The sequence below is a fragment of the Prionailurus bengalensis genome, chromosome E4 (genome assembly GCF_016509475.1).
Source record: "Prionailurus bengalensis isolate Pbe53 chromosome E4, Fcat_Pben_1.1_paternal_pri, whole genome shotgun sequence".
Lineage (NCBI taxonomy): Eukaryota > Metazoa > Chordata > Mammalia > Carnivora > Felidae > Prionailurus > Prionailurus bengalensis.
This window is the reverse complement of record NC_057360.1, coordinates 46,770,173-46,790,768: the sequence shown is the minus strand read 5'-3', so window position 1 is coordinate 46,790,768 and position 20,596 is coordinate 46,770,173.

Below are 20,596 nucleotides of genomic sequence, written 5' to 3'. Positions count from 1 at the left end.
TTTCAAAATTACTTTGTCTATCCAAGGTCTTTTCTGGTTCCATACAAATTTTAGGATTGTTTTTTCTAGCTCTGTGAAGAATACTGGTGCTATTTTGATTGGGATTGCATTGAATGTGTAGATTGCTTTGGGTAGTATTGACATTTGAGCAGTATTCTTCCAATCCATGAGCATCAAATGTTTTTCCATTTCTTTGTGTCATCTTCAATTTCTTTCATGAGCTTTCTATAGTTTTCATCATACAGATATTTTACCTTTTTGGTTAGGTTTATTCTTCAGTATTTTAGGTTGTTGGTGCAATTGTAAATGGGATCAATTCCTTGAGATCTCTTTCTGCTGCTTCATTATTGGTGTATAGAAATGCAACTGATTTCTGTACATTGATTTTGTATCCTGCTACTTTGCTGAATTCATGTATCAGTTTTAGTAGCTTTTTGGTGGGGTCTTTTGGGTTTTCCATTTAGACTATCATGTCATCTGTGAAAAGTGAAAGTTTGACTTTTTCTTTGCCAGTTTGGATGCCTTTTATTTCATCTTGTTGTCTGATTGCTGAGGCTAGGACTTCTCACACTATGTTAAACAACATTGGTGAGAGTGGGCATCCCTGTTGTGTTCCTGATCTCAGGGAGAAAGCCCTCAGTTTTTCCCCTTTGAGGATGATATTAACTGTGGACCTTTCATATATGGCTTTTATGATGTTGAGGTATGTTTCTTCTTTCCTGACTTTCTTAAGGGTTTTTAGAAAGGATGCTGTATTTTGTCAAATGCTTTTTCTGTATCTATTGACAGGATCATATGTTTCTTATTCTTTCTTCTAGTAGTGTGATGTATCATGTGGATTGATTTGCAAATATTGAACCAGCCCTGCAGCCCAGGAAGGAATGCCAGTTGACCATGGTGAATAATTCTTTTAATATACTGTTGAATTCTATTTGCTAGTATCTTGTTGAGAATTTTTGCATCCATGTTCATCAGAGATATTGGCCAGTAATTCTCCTTTTTAGTGGGGTCTTTATCTGGTTTGGGAATCAATGTAATGCTGGCTCCAAAGAATGAGTCTGGAAGCTTTCCTTTCATTTCTAATTTTTGGAACAGCTTGAGAAGAATAGGTATTATCTCTGCTTTAAATGTCTTGTAGAATTTCCCTAAGAAGCCATCTGGCCCAGGACTCTTATATGTTGGGACATTTTTGATAACCGATTCAATTTCTTTGCTGGTTATGGGTCTGTTCAAATTTTCTGTTTCTTCCCATTTGAGTTTTGGTAGTGTGTGGATGTCTAGGAATTTGTCCATTTCTTCCAGATTGTCAGTTTGTTGGCATATAATTTTTCATAGTATTCTCTAATAATTATTTGTGTTTCTGTGGTGTTGGTTGTGTTCTCTTTCATTTGTGATTTTATCTATTTGGGTACCCTCTCTTTTCTTTTTGAGAAATATGGTTAGGGGTTTATTAATTTTGTTTGTTCTTTCAAAAAACCAGCTGTTAGACCCATTGATCTGTTCTACTGGTTTTTTCAACTCTATATTGTTTATTTTTGCTCTAATCATAATTATTTCTCTTCTTATGCTGGCTTTGGGCTTTCTTAGCTGCTGTCTTTTAGTTCCTTTAGGTGTGAGGTTAGGTTCTGTACTTGGGAGCTTTCTTGCTTCTTGAGATAGATCTGGATTGCAATGTATTTTCCCCATAGGATTGCCTTTGCTGCATCCCAAAGGGTTTGGACTGTGGTGTTTTCATTTTCATTTGCTTCCATATATTTTAAAATTTTTCTTTAATTTCCTGGTTGTCCCATTCATTCTTTAGTAAGATGTTTTTTAACCTCCAAATACATTTGGGGGCTTTCCAATTTTTTTCTTGGGGTTGATTTCAAGTTTCATAGCATTGTGATATGAAAATATTCATGGTATGATCTCAATCCTTTTGTACCTGTTGAGGGCTGTTTTGTGACCTAGTATGTGATCTATTTTGGAGAATGTTCCATGTGCCCTCAGGAAGAATATGTATTCTGCTTCTCTGGGATGAAAGTTTCTAAATATATCTGTTAAATCCATCTGGTCCAATGTGTCACTCAGAGCCATTGTTTCCTTTTTGATTTTCTGCCTAGATGATCTGTCCATCATTGTAAGTGGAGTATTACAGTTCCCTGCAATCACAGTATTGTTATCTGTACATTTATTTATGTTTGAGATTAATTATTTATATATTTGGGTGCTTTCACATGGGGAACATAAACATTTACAATTGTTAGCTCTCCTTGATAGATAGCATGATAGATGGTTCTCTATTCCCTCACTTTCAAGTTGCAGGTGTCCAGAGGTCTAAAATGAGTCTCTTATAGGCAGCATATAAATGGGTCTTGGTTTTTGTTTTTGTTTTTGTTTTTTTAATCCATTCTGATACCCTATGTATTTTGATTGGGGCATTTAGTCCATTTACTTTCAGAGTGATTATTGATAGATATGGATTTAGTGTCATTGTGTTACCTGTAGTTTTCATGCTGGTGGTGATGTCTCTGGTCCTTTATAGACTTTGCTGCTTTCTACTCACAGAGTCCCACTTAGCGTCTCCTGCAGGGCTGGTTAGTGGTCATGAACTCTTAGTTTTTGTCTGGGAAAGCCTTTATCTCTCCCTCTATTCTGAATGAAAACCTTTCAGGATAAAGGATTCTTGGCTGCATATTTTTCCTATTCAGCACATTGACTATGTCCTGCCCCTTCCTTCTGGCCAGCCAAGTTTCAATGAACAGGTCTACTACTACCCTTATGTGTCTCTCTTTGTAGGTTAAGGCCCATTGTGCCTAGCTGCTTTCAGAATTTTGTCTTTATTTTTGTATTTTGTCAGTTTCACTATGATATGCTGTGGTGTTGAACTATTTTTGTTGATTTTATGGGAAGTTATCTGTGCCTCCTGGATTGGATATCTGTTTCTTTCTCCAGATTAAGGAAGTTCTCAGTTACAATCTGTTCAAATAAACCTTCTGCCCCTTTCTCTCTCTTTTTCTTCAGGAACTGCTATGATATGGATATTATTTCTTTTCATTGAATCACTTAGGTGTCTAAATCTCCCCTCATGGTCTAGTTTCCTTTCTCGCCTTTTCTTAGTTTCATCATTTTCCATAATTTTATCTTCTATTTCACCTGTTCTCTCCTCTGCTTCTCCCATCCTTGCTGTCACTGCATCTAGTTTACTCTGCATCTCATTTACAACATTAAATTTTTTTTAATGTTTATTTATTTTGAGATGGAGAAAGACAGAGCATGAGTAGGGGAGTGGCAGAGAGAGAGGGAGACACAGAATCTGAAACAGACTCCAGGCTCTGAGCTGTCAGCACAGAGCATGATGTGGGGCTCAAACTCACAGACTGTGAGATCATGACCTGAGCTGAAGTCGGACACTCAACCGACTGAGCCACCCAGGCACCCCATCATTTACAACATTTCTTAATTCATCGTGATTATTTCTTAACTCTTTGATCTCTGCAGCCATAGATTCTCTGCTGTCTTCTATGCTTTTTCAAGCCCAGCTGTCAATCTTATAACTATTATTCTAAATTCTTATTTATATATATTGTTTATATCTCTTTTGAGCAATTCTCTGGCTGTCATTTCTTCCTGGAATATCTTTTGAGAATTATTCCATTTATCATTTTGGCCAGGTTTTTGTCTCTTACGCGTTTTAATAGTTTGTTATATGTCCCGCACCTATGAGAACTACTATAGTAAAAAGTGGTCATACACTGTCTAGGGCCTGGAACTTCAGGAAGTATTTTTGGAGTTTGTTGCATGCACTCTTGTTGCTTCTTTGGCTCTTCTGTCCCACTGCTTGTAGTGGTGGATTGTTTGGACCTTCCACCAGGTGTGCTTTGATTTTTTTTGTTCATTGATGTAACCCTGGAAAGAAGGAAAAAAAGGTATCTATCCCATACAAAGGTAGAAGTGAAAGAGGCAGGAAAAAACAAAACAAAACAAAACAAAACAAAACAGGCAGAGAATTAAATAAACTGTAAGGTTATCCAGAGAGAGAAAGAGAATAGAGTAAAAATGCCTGATTAAACAACCAACTAGAACAAAGGAAATAATTATATATATAATTATATATAATATATATAATTATATTATATATATAGTAAGAATGACCAAAAATCAAATAAGAAACTAAGAGCCTGATTCCAAAGAGAAGAAAAAGAGAAAAAAAATAGACCAGCATATAAAACCTCAGGACAGTTATCTGTTGGTGCCTGGGACCGGTGGCTGTGCAGGTCTGGAGGACAGGCTATCTGGTTACATCAGTGTCAGTCCCAATCCAGGAGATAAGCAGTTACCAGGCATGGAGGGGCAGGGATGGTGTAAGAGCTGAGTGGTTTTCCATTGTGTGACTGTGCTGCATTTTGTTAATTTGCCTGTGAATAGGTAGTTTGTTTTCAGCTTTTGACTGTTTAAATATGGTGCTATGAACATTCTCTTGGGGGTCTTTTACTGATATATGCATTTATTATCTTGGATACATATATAGAGAAAAATGGAATCACTGGGTTATTAAATATATATTTAATTAGAAACTTCTAACTAGTTGTCCAAAATTTTGTTTAATATTCTATTCAGTGCTGTATGAAAGTTACAGTTGCCCAATGTTTCCACTAATACTTAATTTGGGAGGTTATTTTATTTTTAAACCCATTCTATTTTACTTTAGCTGGTCATTCCTTCATGATAGTTTCATTTTGCTTTTCCCTGATAGCACATTTTCATATGTTTATATGATTATTGGCCATTTGAATATCTTCTTAGTGAAATATCTCTTCAGGTATTTTTTTAATTGGGTTCTTTGTCTTATTCTTATTGACATTTATTTTATATTCAAACATATACAAAATACACGTGTATGTGTATATATACATACATATTTCATTTTTGTAAATATAATTTGTAATGATACAGACGATTTTATTGGAATAAAGGGCTTAATGTAGGGGGAAAATCTTGAAAGTCATTAACAGAATTAGTTAGCATTTATTGAGTGTATAATGACTGATGACACAGATATTTGTTGAGCATTAACTATTCCAGGCATTGTGGTAGGTGCTGAGAATAAAGTATTGAAGAACATAAATATAATTCTGATCTAATGGAGCATAAAATGATAGACCATACACAAAACAAGTCAATATTTAATTGCAATATGTACTTAAAAAAATGTATAGGCTGCTCTTAGAGTGATTAACAGCTATGCATCCTAATCAAGGAAGGTAGGAGAATTCTAAAGAAGGACCATTGAAGTTGAGGCTTTAACCATGTCAAAGAAAAATATGGTACAGCACTCAGATTTTTTTGTTATCTGATGGAAAAGGCAGGCAATCACAGTTAATTACAATATTGTTAAAGGTAATGATAAGAGGAATTCATATAGTATATAAGCATATAGAAGGAACAAGTGACTCAGTTTGATTAGGTATCTCTTTTTTTTTTTTTTTTTTTTTTTTTAGTTTATTTATTTTGAGAGAGGGAGGGAGGGAAAGGGAGGAAACTAGTACAAATGAGTGGGGAGGGGCAGAGAGAGAGAGGGAGGGAGAGAGAGAAATCCCAAGCAGACTCCACATTGTCGGCACAGAGCCTGATTCAGGGCTCAAACTCAGAAACCATAAGATAATGACCTGAGCTGAAACCAAGTGTCGGTACTGGTACTTAAACTTTAGGTACCTAGTATTATCTTTATGGTGCATTGATAACAAAAAATATTAGGCAATGGTCTCAGGTACCATGTTGTAAATGAACTTGATGAAGTTTGTGATACAAACTGTCTACAACTAGACAGCCAGGTATACCAAACAGATTATGTTAAACCAATGTAAACCGATCTAATATAAATGTTAGTGAAATAGATTATTTACTTTAGGATTTTAACATACATTTACATGTTTGTGTCTATGGCACCAATAGTTTTTGAACAAGGATAGTTTGAAGTCCATCAGCCCCCAAAGAAATTCTGCATGCACACAACATATAGGAAAAATTAGGGCCTGAATTAATCAGCTGGGTAACACACAACAATTCCTTTTTTTTCCCACACAAGGATAGATCATCAAAAGCAGTCTCAGACTTGCTTTCTGATGTCTAACATGATTAATTGTATTTTTTATAACTTGAAAAGACAAACTAGCTGCTATTATGCAGATTGCCATTGTTGGAGTTTGAAGACTGTGCTCTTTTCCTTCGTCTGGAAATTATTTAAAACTCTATAATGCCAGTTGAGGGGCCTTTCCTCCCTACTCAACTTTGTTTTACATCTGACAGAGTGCTGATATTTGGAAGCAATGGTTTCATAATATAAGATTTCAGATCATAAATTAATCATTTTATCAGGTACTAGAATAGAATTAATGTTATATAAAGAGAATTTACTTGTTCAAAATGGGTAGAATTTGTGTTTAACATTTGAAAATACCAAATGGCTTTACAATTCCTTGAAGAATATTTTTGTTCTAAGCCTATGTAATAATAACGGGGGAAATATAAATAAAGTACACTTTCTCAATTTTAAATGTCTGTTCTTTGATTTAAACCAGTGAAGTATAACAAGCACATAACAGAGATGACTTCTTTGATTACTTCTATTTCCTGTATACTTACTTGAATTTTGAAAGCTGCCTCTACTATTTAAAGGAAGGATATGTAACATCCTTTTGTTGTTTATAAATTATTTGTTTTTATTACTCAATGTCAAATACTTTCTTTTGATGCCCCAAATCGGTGTTAATGTTTTATATAAGATATAAATGATGAGTTAGCTCAAAAGATGAGTAAATTTGTGGCAGCTTTCTTCAGGAAAATTGATCTGAATAAAAGTATCTTTTACCTACCATATCTGGGCCTGTATAAACAACTCATAAGTAAGGGAAAGTAGCTGCAGGCAGTCACAAGCAGATTGTTTTAAATTCTCATTTGAGCAGCCAGAGGGACAGCTTAAAGTGTTAGACCAGAAGACATCATTGATGCAGGATTATTGGAAGGTGATCAGTACCTCTCCCATAGAAAGGAGAAAATGAAACTGATTCATATTTAGTTCAGGTTGATACGTGTAATATAAATAGTTAAGCATATTAAAGAATTCAAAAGGGAAAAGCATTAGGAAGGAGGACTTCTTCATTTTATTGAAGCAAGATTAATGTTTTTTAATCATAATAAATGGACATTGAGTAAAACACTGAAAAAGACCCATCACCTGCAGCCGGCAAAATGCTTCTGTAGCCAGAAAAAAAGGCAAATGATGCATAAGCCAGAGGGCCTCAATAAATGATTGAGCAGTTCTCAGGCTAGAAAGGTATTTTTTTTTAACTTTTAATGTTTATTTTTGAAGGGGAGAGAGAGAGAGAGAGAGAGAGAGAGAGAGAGAGAGAGAAAGCAGGGGAGGGGCAGAGAGAGAGGGAGACACAGAATCCAAAGCAGGCTCCAGGCTCCAAGCTTCGAGCTCTAAGCACAGAGCTGGACATGGGGCTTGAACCCATGAGCGGTGAGATCATGACCTGAGCTGAAGTTGGACACTTAACCGACTGAGCCACCCAGGTGCCCCTAGAAAGATAATTTAAGTAAAGATAAGGAAGTAGTCATTTCATTATCTAAATACATGGCAGTGTTAGAAATTTTTGGTAAGAATGCCACACTTGGAGAAAATATGTAGAATGGTTACAGGCAGGTACTGTGATGTTCACCTGCTGGTATCCAACTCTATGGTTATCCATATACAGTCCTGTGCTGTTTCCTAATAAGTCCACTGTGTGTATTAGTTATTGGGGTTTTTTTTGTTTGTTTAAATAAGGGTCATAGTGTCTAAGTTATGTGCACTATAAATCCGAGAGGATGTCTCCTTCACCTTTATAGTATGCACAACCCAGATCCTCACAAGTGTAGGCATTAAATAGATATTTTTTCAGTGAATGAGCGGATGAATAATATTATATAAATTTTTAACAATGAGATTTTATATTGACACTTGGGTTTTAGTTCTATATTTATTTCTTTGTTTCCAAATTCAATTAAGCACTCCATTAATCTAGCATACCATTCCAGGCTTGCTTCCATTGTGTGTACAGACTGCATTTAATAAATAAGTTTACCTTCACTATTCCTCGAATACACTTTGAACTGTTACTTTTTGCTATGGTTCTATTAGAATGCCCTCATTTCCTCCCATTCTCCTCTTAAAATTCTATTTATCCTTAAAGTAAAAGTCTTATGTACTCTTTCAACCATGACTAAACACTCATTTCCAAATAATGGAAGTAATCAAAATAAATTAAGATTGTGATATGAAAGCAATTTAAAATACAGTACTTTTTCCTCCCTTTATATTAACTCTACTCTCTTTTTCAAGCAAAATAGTAATGGTCTCACACGTCTCATGTATATAGTCATTCTTGTTTGTTATTTTTTATTTGTTGTGGGCATTTTCCTTCCTTAGCATTTATTACTGTATGATAGGATAGATATTTTTTCCTAGCATTTATTTTTGTCTTCTGCTTTATCCTGTAAGTTACAGCAGGGTAGAAATTTTTGTGTTGTTCACTAATATCAACTAGTAAACCGAGTGCTTAGAAAAGAGCCTGGCAAATAGGCAACATACAACAAATATTTGTGGGGGAAAAAATGATTTGATTTCTTCTGCTTTCAAAGAACTCTCATTTCATGTCTCTCTCTCTCTCTCTCTCTCTCTCTCTCTCTCTCTCTCAAAAATAAAGAAACATTAAAAAAATTTTTAAAAAGTTGTGGGGGGAGCTGCCTGGGTGGCTCAGTTGGTTAAGCATCCTACTTTGACTCAGGTCATGATCTCATGGCTCATGAGTTTGAGCCCCGTGTCCAGCTCTGTGCTGACAGCTTGGAGCCTGAAGCCTTCTTCGGATTCTGTGTCTTCCTCTCTGTCTGCCCCTCACCCGCTCACTCTCTCTCTCTCTCAAAATAAATAAATACATTAACATTAAAAAAATTAACTCTTGGGCGCCTGGGTGGCGCAGTCGGTTAGGCGTCCGACTTCAGCCAGGTCACGATCTCGCGGTCCGTGAGTTCCAGCCCCGCGTCAGGCTCTGGGCTGATGGCTCAGAGCCTGGAGCCTGTTTCCGATTCTGTGTTTCCCTCTCTCTCTGCCCCTCCCCCGTTCATGCTCTGTCTCTCTCTGTCCCAAAAATAAACGTTGAAAAAAAAATTAAAAAAAAATTAACTCTTCAATTTGTAATCTGAATGAGATCTTTGAATGCAGTTAGATGCTAATATATTGTCACATTGTATTTGCAACAGGGACCTGATTGTTATATCCCAGATTACTTCTGCTGTAAAATGTAATTCTTTCTTGAGGTAATCCTTCTTCTTATTTATTTTTTTTTGTAACAAAAGTCTAGAGCTGAACATTATAACATCATAAAACCAGTTAATTCTAGGAGTGAAGTAGGCTCTAGTTTTATGCAGCATTTTTTTTTCTCTTCAAATCTGTAGTGGGAGTAATTCATATTACTATTTTTTAACAGACTTCTTTTCATGAGTTTTTGTCAATTAGAAGTACTCACAATATATTCTAATTCATCAAAGTTTTATAAAACATATAATAAGGAGTGATATAGGTGTTTCTGTTTTGCAGTTTTAAAGTAATTCAAGAAAATACTGGCAAATACCGTAGGACCCTGACTTTAAAAAGGGAACGAGAGGTGTCAGGGTTGTGGTGTGGTGATTGCCGGACCCTTTTGCCTCATTAATGAATGTATAATTAAAAGGTGATAATTGTGCTCTTTACTGTAATGAGGTGGAAGTGAATTGTAAGTAAAGTTTCCCTTTTATGAAGAGAGATGAACAAGAAAGTCAGGAAGTGTATAATCAAGGATGCCATGTAGGTTATTGATCTGATACTCAATTCATACCATTTTATGAACAACATTAAATATTTGTACCCTCTCAATTAACTGTGGATCATACATATTGACTGACAGGAAATTTAGAGTTATTTAAAAATCTATGGCTCTTTATTGAAATTCTAGACTGTTGTCATTTCAAATACACAAACAAAAAGCAGGGTGCTCTGTAGTTTCAAAAATATAATTATGATAGACTACAAACCTCTTTGTTTCAGCTAGGACCATTCTACATACCAGAATACTCTTTGAAACTTTGAAAATGTCAATCTCATTTAGGTGTTTACAAACACCCTTTTATCCTAGAACTTTGGATATTGCTTAGCTTCTCTTCCTCAGAGGATTATGGTGGCTAGTAAGTTAATTTTATGCCTATGCCATACTATATGCAGTAGGCCAGATCCTCTAAAGTTAGGCAATTTAAAAATGATATCATTTGTTGAGCATTACTTTGAATCAGTTAAGGGGACATTTATTAAATGATGTTTTAAAAGTACTGACAATTTTTAGGGGTGCCAGGGTGGCTCAGTTGGTTAAATGTCTGAATCTTGATCTCAACTCTGGTCATGATCTCATGGTAGTGACTTTAAGCCCCGTGTTGGGCTCTATGGTGGGTGTGGAGCCTACTTAAAAAAAAAATGTACTGACCATTTATTTATTTATTTATTTTTTTTTTTATTTTTTAATGTTTGTTTATTTTTGAGACAGAGAGAGACAGAGCATGAACAGGGGAGGGGCAGAGAGAGAGGGAGACACAGAATCTGAAACAGGCTCCAGGCTCTGAGCTGTCAGCACATAGCCCGACGCGGGGCTCGAACTCACGGACCGTGAGATCATGACCTGAGCCGAAGTCGGACGCTTAACCGACCGAGCCACCCAGGCGCCCCTGTACTGACCATTTTTAAAATGTTTTAATTTTTATTTATTTATTTATTTATTTATTTATTTATTTATTTATTTATTTTTAATTTTTCAATGTTTATTTATTTTGGGACAGAGAGAGACAGAGCATGAATGGGGGAGGGGCAGAGAAAGAGGGAGACACAGAATCGGAAACAGGCTCCAGGCTCTGAGCCATCAGTCCAGAGCCTGACGCGGGGCTCGAACTCACGGACTGCAAGATCGTGACCTGGCTGAAGTCGGATGCTTAACCGACTGCGCCACCCAGGCGCCCCTAAAATGTTTTTAAATGAAATAGTTGATCTAAAAGAATAGTCATTGTCTTTCTTACTTGGGCAATTAAGCCAAATAAAATTTCTCTATAGAGAAATAATCAGCCTAATGTAAATAGAATTCATAGCTAAGATTAAATAATGCATAACATCTTTAAGACTATTAATCTTCAAAATTCAAAACTATGTTTTTTAAATGTTTATACTTAAAATGTTTGATATCTCAGTGTTGGTTTTGAGTGAATTTTAGGGTAGTTTAGGGGTTTAGAAATAATTATTTTATGGCTATTTCACATTTTATCTTTTAGATTTTCCTGACATAAATGTATATTTTTTCGTGTGTGTTACCATATCTCTTCTCTGAAAAGTTTTAGCCTTGACCTGGGATTCATTTTCTTTTATATAATCTTTTTTTATCTTGAGGCAATTCTTGGCTTTGTCAAGGATACCAAAGACAAAAGAATCAAAAAGCAATTAAGCTCTTGTCTTTCTTGTTCCTGAAGTTATTTTTTTGTACATTATTTTTCGTTTGATCTTTTGTGATTTGTTTTACAAAATGCATGTATTGCTACTCCTGAGCAATAGACTCTCTTCAGGGGTCTTTTGGTTTCTCATAAACTACTGTGATAATTTATTGGGTGCTTTCATAATCCTCACATAAAATATTTTGTGATTTATATGTCTTCATGTGTACTGGCTTTGCCATAAAACATCTTTAACTTTTATGATTAGCTATTCCAGTGTACCTCGTAACATTCAATAGCCATGCATAAAACATCTGATGATTATGCTGTTTGAAATCTAGCTTCAAAGATTGCAATTTAAATAATTAGGAAATTGGTGAAATATTTTTCTTGTGTTTGTTGGATTCTCCTCCCCACCCCCCCACCAAACTACTAAAGCAAATTTCTCTAAAGTATTGGAATTGGTGCCACCCAACACATACCAAGTGTCGCTTTTGATTCTATTAAAACAGATTTCAGTTAGTCACTGTAATAAACTATTCTTATGTGTAGATTCTGTGCAGTGCAATGTTTGGTTTCATAGAATGAGACAAATGATATCAGTATATTGTTTATTGGATCTGATGTGCAATAAATCAGATGAAAGCTTAGCCCACATACCATGCTGCAAAAAAAATGATAATCAAATTTAGGAAGTCTAGATGTCACAGAAAGTTGATTCTGTTTCTAAATCCTAATGTATGAAAATAATTTTTTGATCAACCTTAACCATGAATTTCCAATTCTTAATATCATGACGTTGAACATGTTTATGAATCAAAATTGAGTGGCATGCTGCTGTTTTGCAAGAAGCCTACATATTAGTTTATATTCCAAGTCACCAAAGGCAGTGGTTTTAGTCGTCCACGCGCTCATGCAATAAAGATTGAGTGGGAAAAGTCAGGCGTGATATATTTTAAAAATGAGAAGCACTTATTTAAGCTGAAATATGGCTTAGTATAATTTACATAAAAGCCAGCAATAATTTCTAGATAGAGAGAATGTTTAACGTTATTGGATTTTTTTTTTAACGTTTATTTATTTTGAGACAGAGAGAGACAGAGCATGAATGGGGGAGGGGCAGAGAGAGAGGGAGACACACAACCGGAAGCAGGCTCCAGGCTCTGAGCCATCAGCCCAGAGCCCGACGCGGGGCTCGAACTCATGGAACGTGAGATCGTGACCTGAGCTGAAGTCGGACGCTTAACTGACTGAGCCACCCAGGCGCCCCTAACGTTATTGGATTTAAACAATATTAGGCTACGGGGTGTATACCACACCTCTACCTCAGAAATGTACCCAATGATAGAAAGCTGGGGTAAAGTCAGAAAGAAATATGTGTCTCAAAATATATTTTATGGGAGTTATAGCTATAAGCACTATGATATAATGTACTTCTGAAGAAAATTTGTTTTTCGTGTATGTGTGTGTATTAGAATCTTTTTCATCTTCTTGTTTTTTTTCCCCCTGTTCTACCCTTTAACTCGGCGTATATTTGAAAAGGGAGGGGATGCTGTGTCCTGCCAGCTTCTCAGTCCCATGTTACATGTTGTGAAGTTCCATGTGGTAGCCATGTTTGACATATGCTGCTGATGTCTTAGTGTTCCCAAGCCTGTGAATATAAATTAGTGCCACTTTTAATGTTTTTTAATTTTTTTCTTTTCAGGTCATTATGATATGATCATACATCCTTTTCTCTGTTTTCTTTTACCCTAATATTTTCAGTCAACCTAGCATTACCTTTGCTTCTGTGAGCTTTTGCCATGTGTCATCTGTTACCTAAGAAAGAGAAAATTAGACTAATATCTAGAAGCTAGTTCCCCATATAGTGATTTCAGATCGTCTTACCCTTAGGTCTTTGTTACTTTCTGTATACTGAGTGGTGAATGTTGAGGTTCAAGTGGGATGCTAGGTCACTGTTTTAGGCGCTTTGTTCAGTGCCATCAGGAACATAATAATAGGCATCTCTTAGTTGGGTTGGGATTCTATTAAGTGTAAGGATTGCATTAGTAAAACCATTTCTGGACTGTGGTAGGTGGAATTCTAAAATCTTCCCCCAGGATTCTACACTTCCTTTTAAAGTTCCAGGGCTGTGTGATGGGATATTATTCTTGTAATTAGGTTGTGTTATATGCCATGCTTGATTTTGGAAGACAATCTGGGTTGACCAAACTAATTCACAAAAACTGTTTAAAAGCAGTAAATTTTCCCCTTGCTGGTCGAAGAAAGAGAAAAAAGATTTGAGGTATGAGAAGAGTTCAACACAGTGAAGTTTTCCATTGCCGAGATGGAGGGGTCCACATGGCAAGGATCTGAGAGTGGCTCTGAGTAGCTGAGAGCGTCCATGGTCCACAGCTAGCAAGCCTTCCGGGGCCTGGATCCTACAGCCACAGAAATGAATTCTTCCACCAACCTGAGCAACTTTAGGAGTCCATCTTTCCCTAGTGCCAAATGAGAACGTAACAGGCTGATACCTTGATTTTAGCCTATACAGTCCTCAGAACAGAGGATCCAGTTAAAGTGGAACAGATTGACCCACAGAAACTGAGGTGATAAATGTGTATTGTTTTCAGATGTTAAATTTGTCCCAGCACTAAACAAAACAAAATAAAACAAACAAACAAACAAACAAACAAAAAACTAATACAGGCAGCAAGTGACTCCTCTTTTTCAAGATTCCTGTTAGATTTTTCATTGCCCCTGATTGTATGGTCAGTTGGAGCCATGTTGGTCCATAGGACTGATTTTGATAATTTTCAAAGTCAAAATAAATAGAAAAGACCAAAAAAGTCTTCTCAAAGAAAAATACTGAGTACGTTGAATTTAAATACATTGAATAGATACACAGAAAAGGACACCACCAGTCTTTGCCTGCTTTATGGTCTAATGGCAAAGCCCCATTCCACCTCATAAACAGTGGTTGGGGTTTTGCATTGCATTTGCATCATGAAAGGGTCTTAACAAAGAGGGCCCAGAAGGCAGATATCAATTGTAAATTTCACAGTGGTAGATTTTTCAGCTTCAAATTTGTCATAAGGTTTTCTGTTGTTTGATTTCCTGTATCAGTTTTGGAAAATTAGAAGACATCTCTTCAAATATTGCTTATGTCCCCCTTCATTCTCCATCAAGTACTACAGTTCTTTTCTGAGATGCTTGCAGTATACCCCCTACATCTCTTCTTCTCATTTTGACATTTTTTAAATCTTTTTTTTTTGTCTTTCTGAGTTCATTCTGATTATGTTCTTCCATACAATTTCATTTAGCTGTGTCTAGTTGGCTGATAAGCCTACTCATTGAAACATTAATTTCTGTTATTATATTTTTCACTTCCCCAATTTGAATTTATATTTTTCTTCAGAATGGTCTGGTTTCCATTCCTGGACCTAGATTACAATACTGTCTTTTTATAGCAGGAATAGCTATTTTGAAATCTATATTTCAGTGCTTCATTATTTGGCTTCTCAACGAATCCATTTCTATTCTGTTATTTCTCTTATGTCTGTATAATCTTATCTTTTTTTCCACATGTACATGCTTTTCTTTTTAACTAAATGCCAATTTTTATGAATACATGGGAGTATAGAATGGCATTATCTCCCTCAAGAGAAGTTTTACTTTTTATTTTGATGAAGCTGGATAACTTTAAAAAAATTTTTTTTTTAATGTATTTACTTTTGAGAGAAAGAAAGAGTAAGATCAGGAGAGGGGCAGAGAGAGAGGGTGAGACACAGAATCTGAAGCAGGCTCCAGGCTCTGAGCTGTCAGCACAGAGCCTGACGTGGAGCTCGAATTCACAAACCAGGAGATAATGACCTGAGCAGAAGTCAGAAGCTTAACTGACTGAGCCACCCAGCCTCCCCAAAACTGGATAACTTTAATCCAATTATAGAGATTGAAATGATTCAAAGCTGTTACTTCTTGTATGAACATGTCTGAATGTGTTTGCAGGAGTCTAAACTCAAAGCCTGGTTAGGAGGATGACCAAGCTATTAACATATTTTTTTCTCAACTCATGAACCTCAACTTTGTTCCTCTTAGACTCTAATCCCTTGGGGCTATCAATCTCTCAAAATCTCCTCTGATTCTTATTCTGTCAGTTCTGTTTCTGAACTGTTAGAGAATCCTGGGAGAAATACATTACAAATATTACTTCATGTTTCTGGCTTTCTTCATACTTCTAGATTGGAACCTGAGATGTATATTTTGAATCTTGTTACAGATTTTCTAGTTTCTTATCAATAGGAGGGTTTTTTGATTTCTTTACATGGTCATTATCCAAAGCAAAATTAGTTTAGCTATGTATGAGTGTGTGTGTGTGTGTGTGTGTGTGTATAAATTTATATATGTTATTTATAGTGTACCTAACATTTTATGCTTATAAAATATCTTTGATTATGAAGTTAATGGGAAGTCCATAAGCTTAATGTTCAGTATTTACCTGCATGGTAAGTTTGCCAAACATTTATAGGCTTTTTTAAAAAAAAGTTTATTTATTTTGAGAGAGACAGAATGAACAGCGGAGGGGCAGAGAGAGAGGGTGAGAGGGATAATCCCAAGGAGGTCCCAAGCTGTCAGCACAATGCCCAATGGGGCTTGGGCCCATAAATATACATTCCAGTGTACATTGGAATTTAAATGTACATTGATAGGTTTATGTTGAACACCTTGAATAATGTAGTAACATTAAAATGGTTTCGCTTCTTATTTTAGTGTTGGTCAATAAGAGCTAATTGGAGGTTTCTGTTTTGTTTTGTTTTTAGCTAGATCTTGGCTAGAGGCTGGAGAGTTTTTCAAAGCTATAGGTCTCTAGTTCTATATGTGTATGTATATATTATATATGTATTGCTCTCTAAAAAATTACAGTATAGTTTTATTTGATAATATTATGTGTAAAAATGACTGCCCTGAAATAGAACCTTCTTAGTCACTCAAAATATCCATTAGGGGCGCCTGGGTGGCGCAGTTGGTTGGGCGTCCGACTTCAGCCAGGTCACGATCTCGCGGTCCGTGAGTTCGAGCCCCGCGTCAGGCTCTGGGTTGATGGCTCGGAGCCTGGAGCCTGTTTCCGATTCTGTGTCTCCCTCTCTCTCTGCCCCTCCCCTGTTCATGCTCTGTCTCTCTCTGTCCCAAAAATAAATAAACGTTGAAAAAAAAAATTAAAAAAAAAATATCCATTAGATGAACAACATTTTATTTCCAGAATATAATATATATCTAAAAACTGCCATGAATATTCTGGTTTTTGTAAATGATATGCATGATTGCATAGCATCAGAGTTCAGAACAGGCAAATTCTCAGTCTTAATATTTAGGTCATTTTGGGCTTAGGGAATATATAAAATTTGCATAGACATCCATTCAGGAAAGTATTTTTGCTCCTCTTATTAAGGCACAGATAAATGAATCATAATTATATTTTAGGTAATTTTGAATTAACTCACTCTGAAAAAGAGGCTAATTTCAAAAATAATTTTAGTATGGTTATAGGTAATTTATCTAGTTGCTATCAGATAATATACACAAGGGATATTTTTGATCCTTATGAATTAGTTATATTCCTTCTAATGTATGGTCCGGACTAACATTTCCACTCTCCAAAACATCTTCCAAACTAAGTGCTTTTAATCAGAAGATGAACTGAATGCTGCATATAAACTAATGCATCAGTGCAAATACATCATTCATGGAAAAGCAAATAATGGTAGAGAAAAAATGGAGTATTGGGGTACACTAAACTTAGAAAATAATGCATTCATATAGTATCTTATCATCATTGTTATTGGCATTATGTATGCCCTGAAATTAATAGCTTACAGAATATTATTTCCTCCACCTTGATGCTGTTTTATTAAAGAACATTAATTAGGGTCCCAAAACTTTTCAACTTGTCTGGAAAATATTAGATTTATTCTCTTATTTTATCAGAATTCATGTTTACTTTTTTTTGTCATTTGGCAACTCTTCCTAGGAATATTTCTGTGAAAATGAATGATAACTATGAAATAAATATTTATATGAATTAAAAATAGTTACATTTGATTATCAGTAACTTCTGTTAAGACAAAAAATAAACTAGTATGAACTGACTTTATTTTGAGAAATATTTATTTTCATAGGTGCATGCTATCCTGTGAACTTTGATTATTAGTGTTAAAACATTACCCTAGTACCCCTAGTCTCAAAAGAAAAATGCCATTATTAAAAATAATAATAATAAAATTGAGGTTCTGGTGGTGCTTTGTTACATATTCATGTTCATGCCAAGAAAATTAAACATGAAGGTAGAAATACATATAGAAAGAGATGAACTCAATCAACCATAAAACGAGAGTTTTGAAATTCCCAAAAGATACAATGACATTAAATTGCTTAAAAATATGGGTCATTGGAAAAGTGGGAAGTTTTTTTTTTTAAGGGTTAAGTGTGTTCTGATTTTGTATTTTCTCAAAGTACAATTTTATAATATTTTATGCTTCACTTTACCAAAACTCATTAAAGTTTGTATTTGTATAAAATTGGATAAATGTAAAACTAGGTGACTTTCTACTTAAGATCGGCATTTAAGCAAGAGGCAAAGAATTCTAAAACTTTCTACTCAAGACACCAGATTTATTCATTAGTGCCCTCTTTCCTTTAACAATGATATGTTGAACCCCCGCACTTTGAGATGGACTCCTTGACAGTCAAGGAAGACGCAAAGAAACATGATGGATATGTTAAATATATAACCTCAACGATCTGAAACCCTTGTAAAAAAAAATAGGGCATATTAAGGAAGAGAGCAATAGAAAACTCACCTTGCAGTGCTGGTGATGTTATTCATGGTCACAAAGAGGTGTCTTTTATGACACATTAAGGATCATGGACTGTAGACTGTGGACTGATAGGGTTTGTTTTTTTTTATTCCCCAGGTAAAATATCAGGCATAATCCAAATTCCCTGTTACAATTTCATGCGATATATAAACTGTGATAATTACTGAAGGCTTCTAAACTACTCAGTAACATGGGTAAATGGTCTATTCAAACAGATCACCCTGGAAGTTGTTATGGAGGATGACTCTGAGGAAAATAAGATAAAAGGCAGAAGGACTAGTTTATTGGAATATCCTAGGAATGGATCTCAATTAAGAAAGGGTTAAAATGACTATTACTACAACTGCCATTATTATTAGTGGCTACTTTTATGTATGTTCTGTATATGCAAGGCACTGTGTTAATCGGTTCACTTATTATCTCCATTATAATGCCAAGAACAAATCTGTGAAGGTGATATTTATATCCCCAGTGTTAGTCCACATCCTCCACAAAGCAGACACCAAAAGGGGACCAAATGTGCAAACATGTTTTCCTGTATGGAAATGCCTGTGTGGGAGAAAATGCTGAGGGATCCAGAGTAAGATGGGAAGTCTTCAGACTCTGGTGTCAGTCTGACCTACACTGGAGGGAAAGGGGATTGAAGGCTGGGTGGAAGTGATCCAGACTGCTGCAGATTTTAAAGTAGCTTTGTCAAGACTGTCGGGGAATGCTAGAACCAAAGCCAGCAGTTATTGGAGTCCTCTCTATCCCAGGAATATGTGTTGCTTAGTATCCCTGCCCTGCTCTGGTGCTGACTGGAAGCAGCCCCCCAGGAGGCGTGGCCTCAGAGAAAACAGTGGCAGTGGATTTCAGAGCCTAATGACTGAGGCCCCTGGTCAGTTATGATTCCCCTGGTTGGAGGTCTAGGAGAATGATTTTTACAGCCAGAAATAGCTATACAATTTGTATAAACCGGTACAAAATTTAAAAACTGGATGTTTGTTAAAAAATATTGTTAACAATTTCAACATAGCAGCAACAGAGCGTTAAATCAAGTATGCGCTTTTCGAAGCACAGGGATATATGAGCCTGCACAGGTCATGTGCCCACGAAGTCACCTCTGCTCATAGCCACCACAATTCCCCTCAGTAGGTGAGAAAGTAGATGTTAAAAAGTTTTCTCAAGCATTATTTAAAATAGCCAATAGCAGTTTTAGGTCCACAATAAAATTGAGAGGAAGGTATAGCAATTTCCAATATCTTTCCTTCCCTCACACATGCATAGCCTACGCCATTAGTCACATTCGTCACCAGAGTGGTATATTTCTTACAACTGATGAGTCTATATTGATACATCATTTTCATCCAAAGTCAACAGTTTATATTAGGGTTCACTATTGGTGTTGTACATTGTGTGGGTTTGGACAAATGTATAATAACATGTATTGATCATTATATCATCATGTAGAGTGTTTTCACTGCTCTAAAAATCCACTGTGCTCTGCCTATTTATCCAACCCTTCCTTCAACCTCTGGCAACCACTGATCTTTTTATTGTCTCCATAGTTTTTTGCCTTTTCCAGACTGTCATGTATCCTACAGTATGTAACCTTTTCAGATTGATTCTTTCATTTCAAAGATGACTTGAAGTTTCTCTGTGTCTTTCCATGACTTGAAAACTCTTTTCTTTTCTTTTCTTTTCTTTTCTTTTCTTTTCTTTTCTTTTCTTTTCTTTTCTTTTCCCTTCTTTTCTTTTCTTTTCCCTTCTTTTCTTTTCTTTTCTTTTTATTTTAGAGAGAGAGACAGAGAGAGACAGAGAGACAGAGAGGGAGAGAGAGAATCTTAAGCAGGCTCCATGCCCAGCCCAGAGCCCCACACAGGCTTAATTCCATGACCCGGGGATCATGACCTGAGCTGAAATCAAGAGTCAGATGTTCAACTGACTGAGCCACCCATGTGCCCCTAATAGCTCATTTCTTCTTAACAATGAATAACATTCCATTATCTGGATATATTACAGTTTACTTATCCATTCACTTACTGAAGGATATTTTGGTTGCTTCCAAGTTTTAGCAAATGTGACTAAAGCTACTATGAACATCATAGATTTCATGACATGTAGATTTTTGTCTGGCCTTAAGTTTTCAACTCGTTTGGGTAAATACCATGGTATATGATTGCTGGGTCATAAGGTAAAAGTATATTTAGTTTTATAACAAATTGTCAGATTGTCTTCCC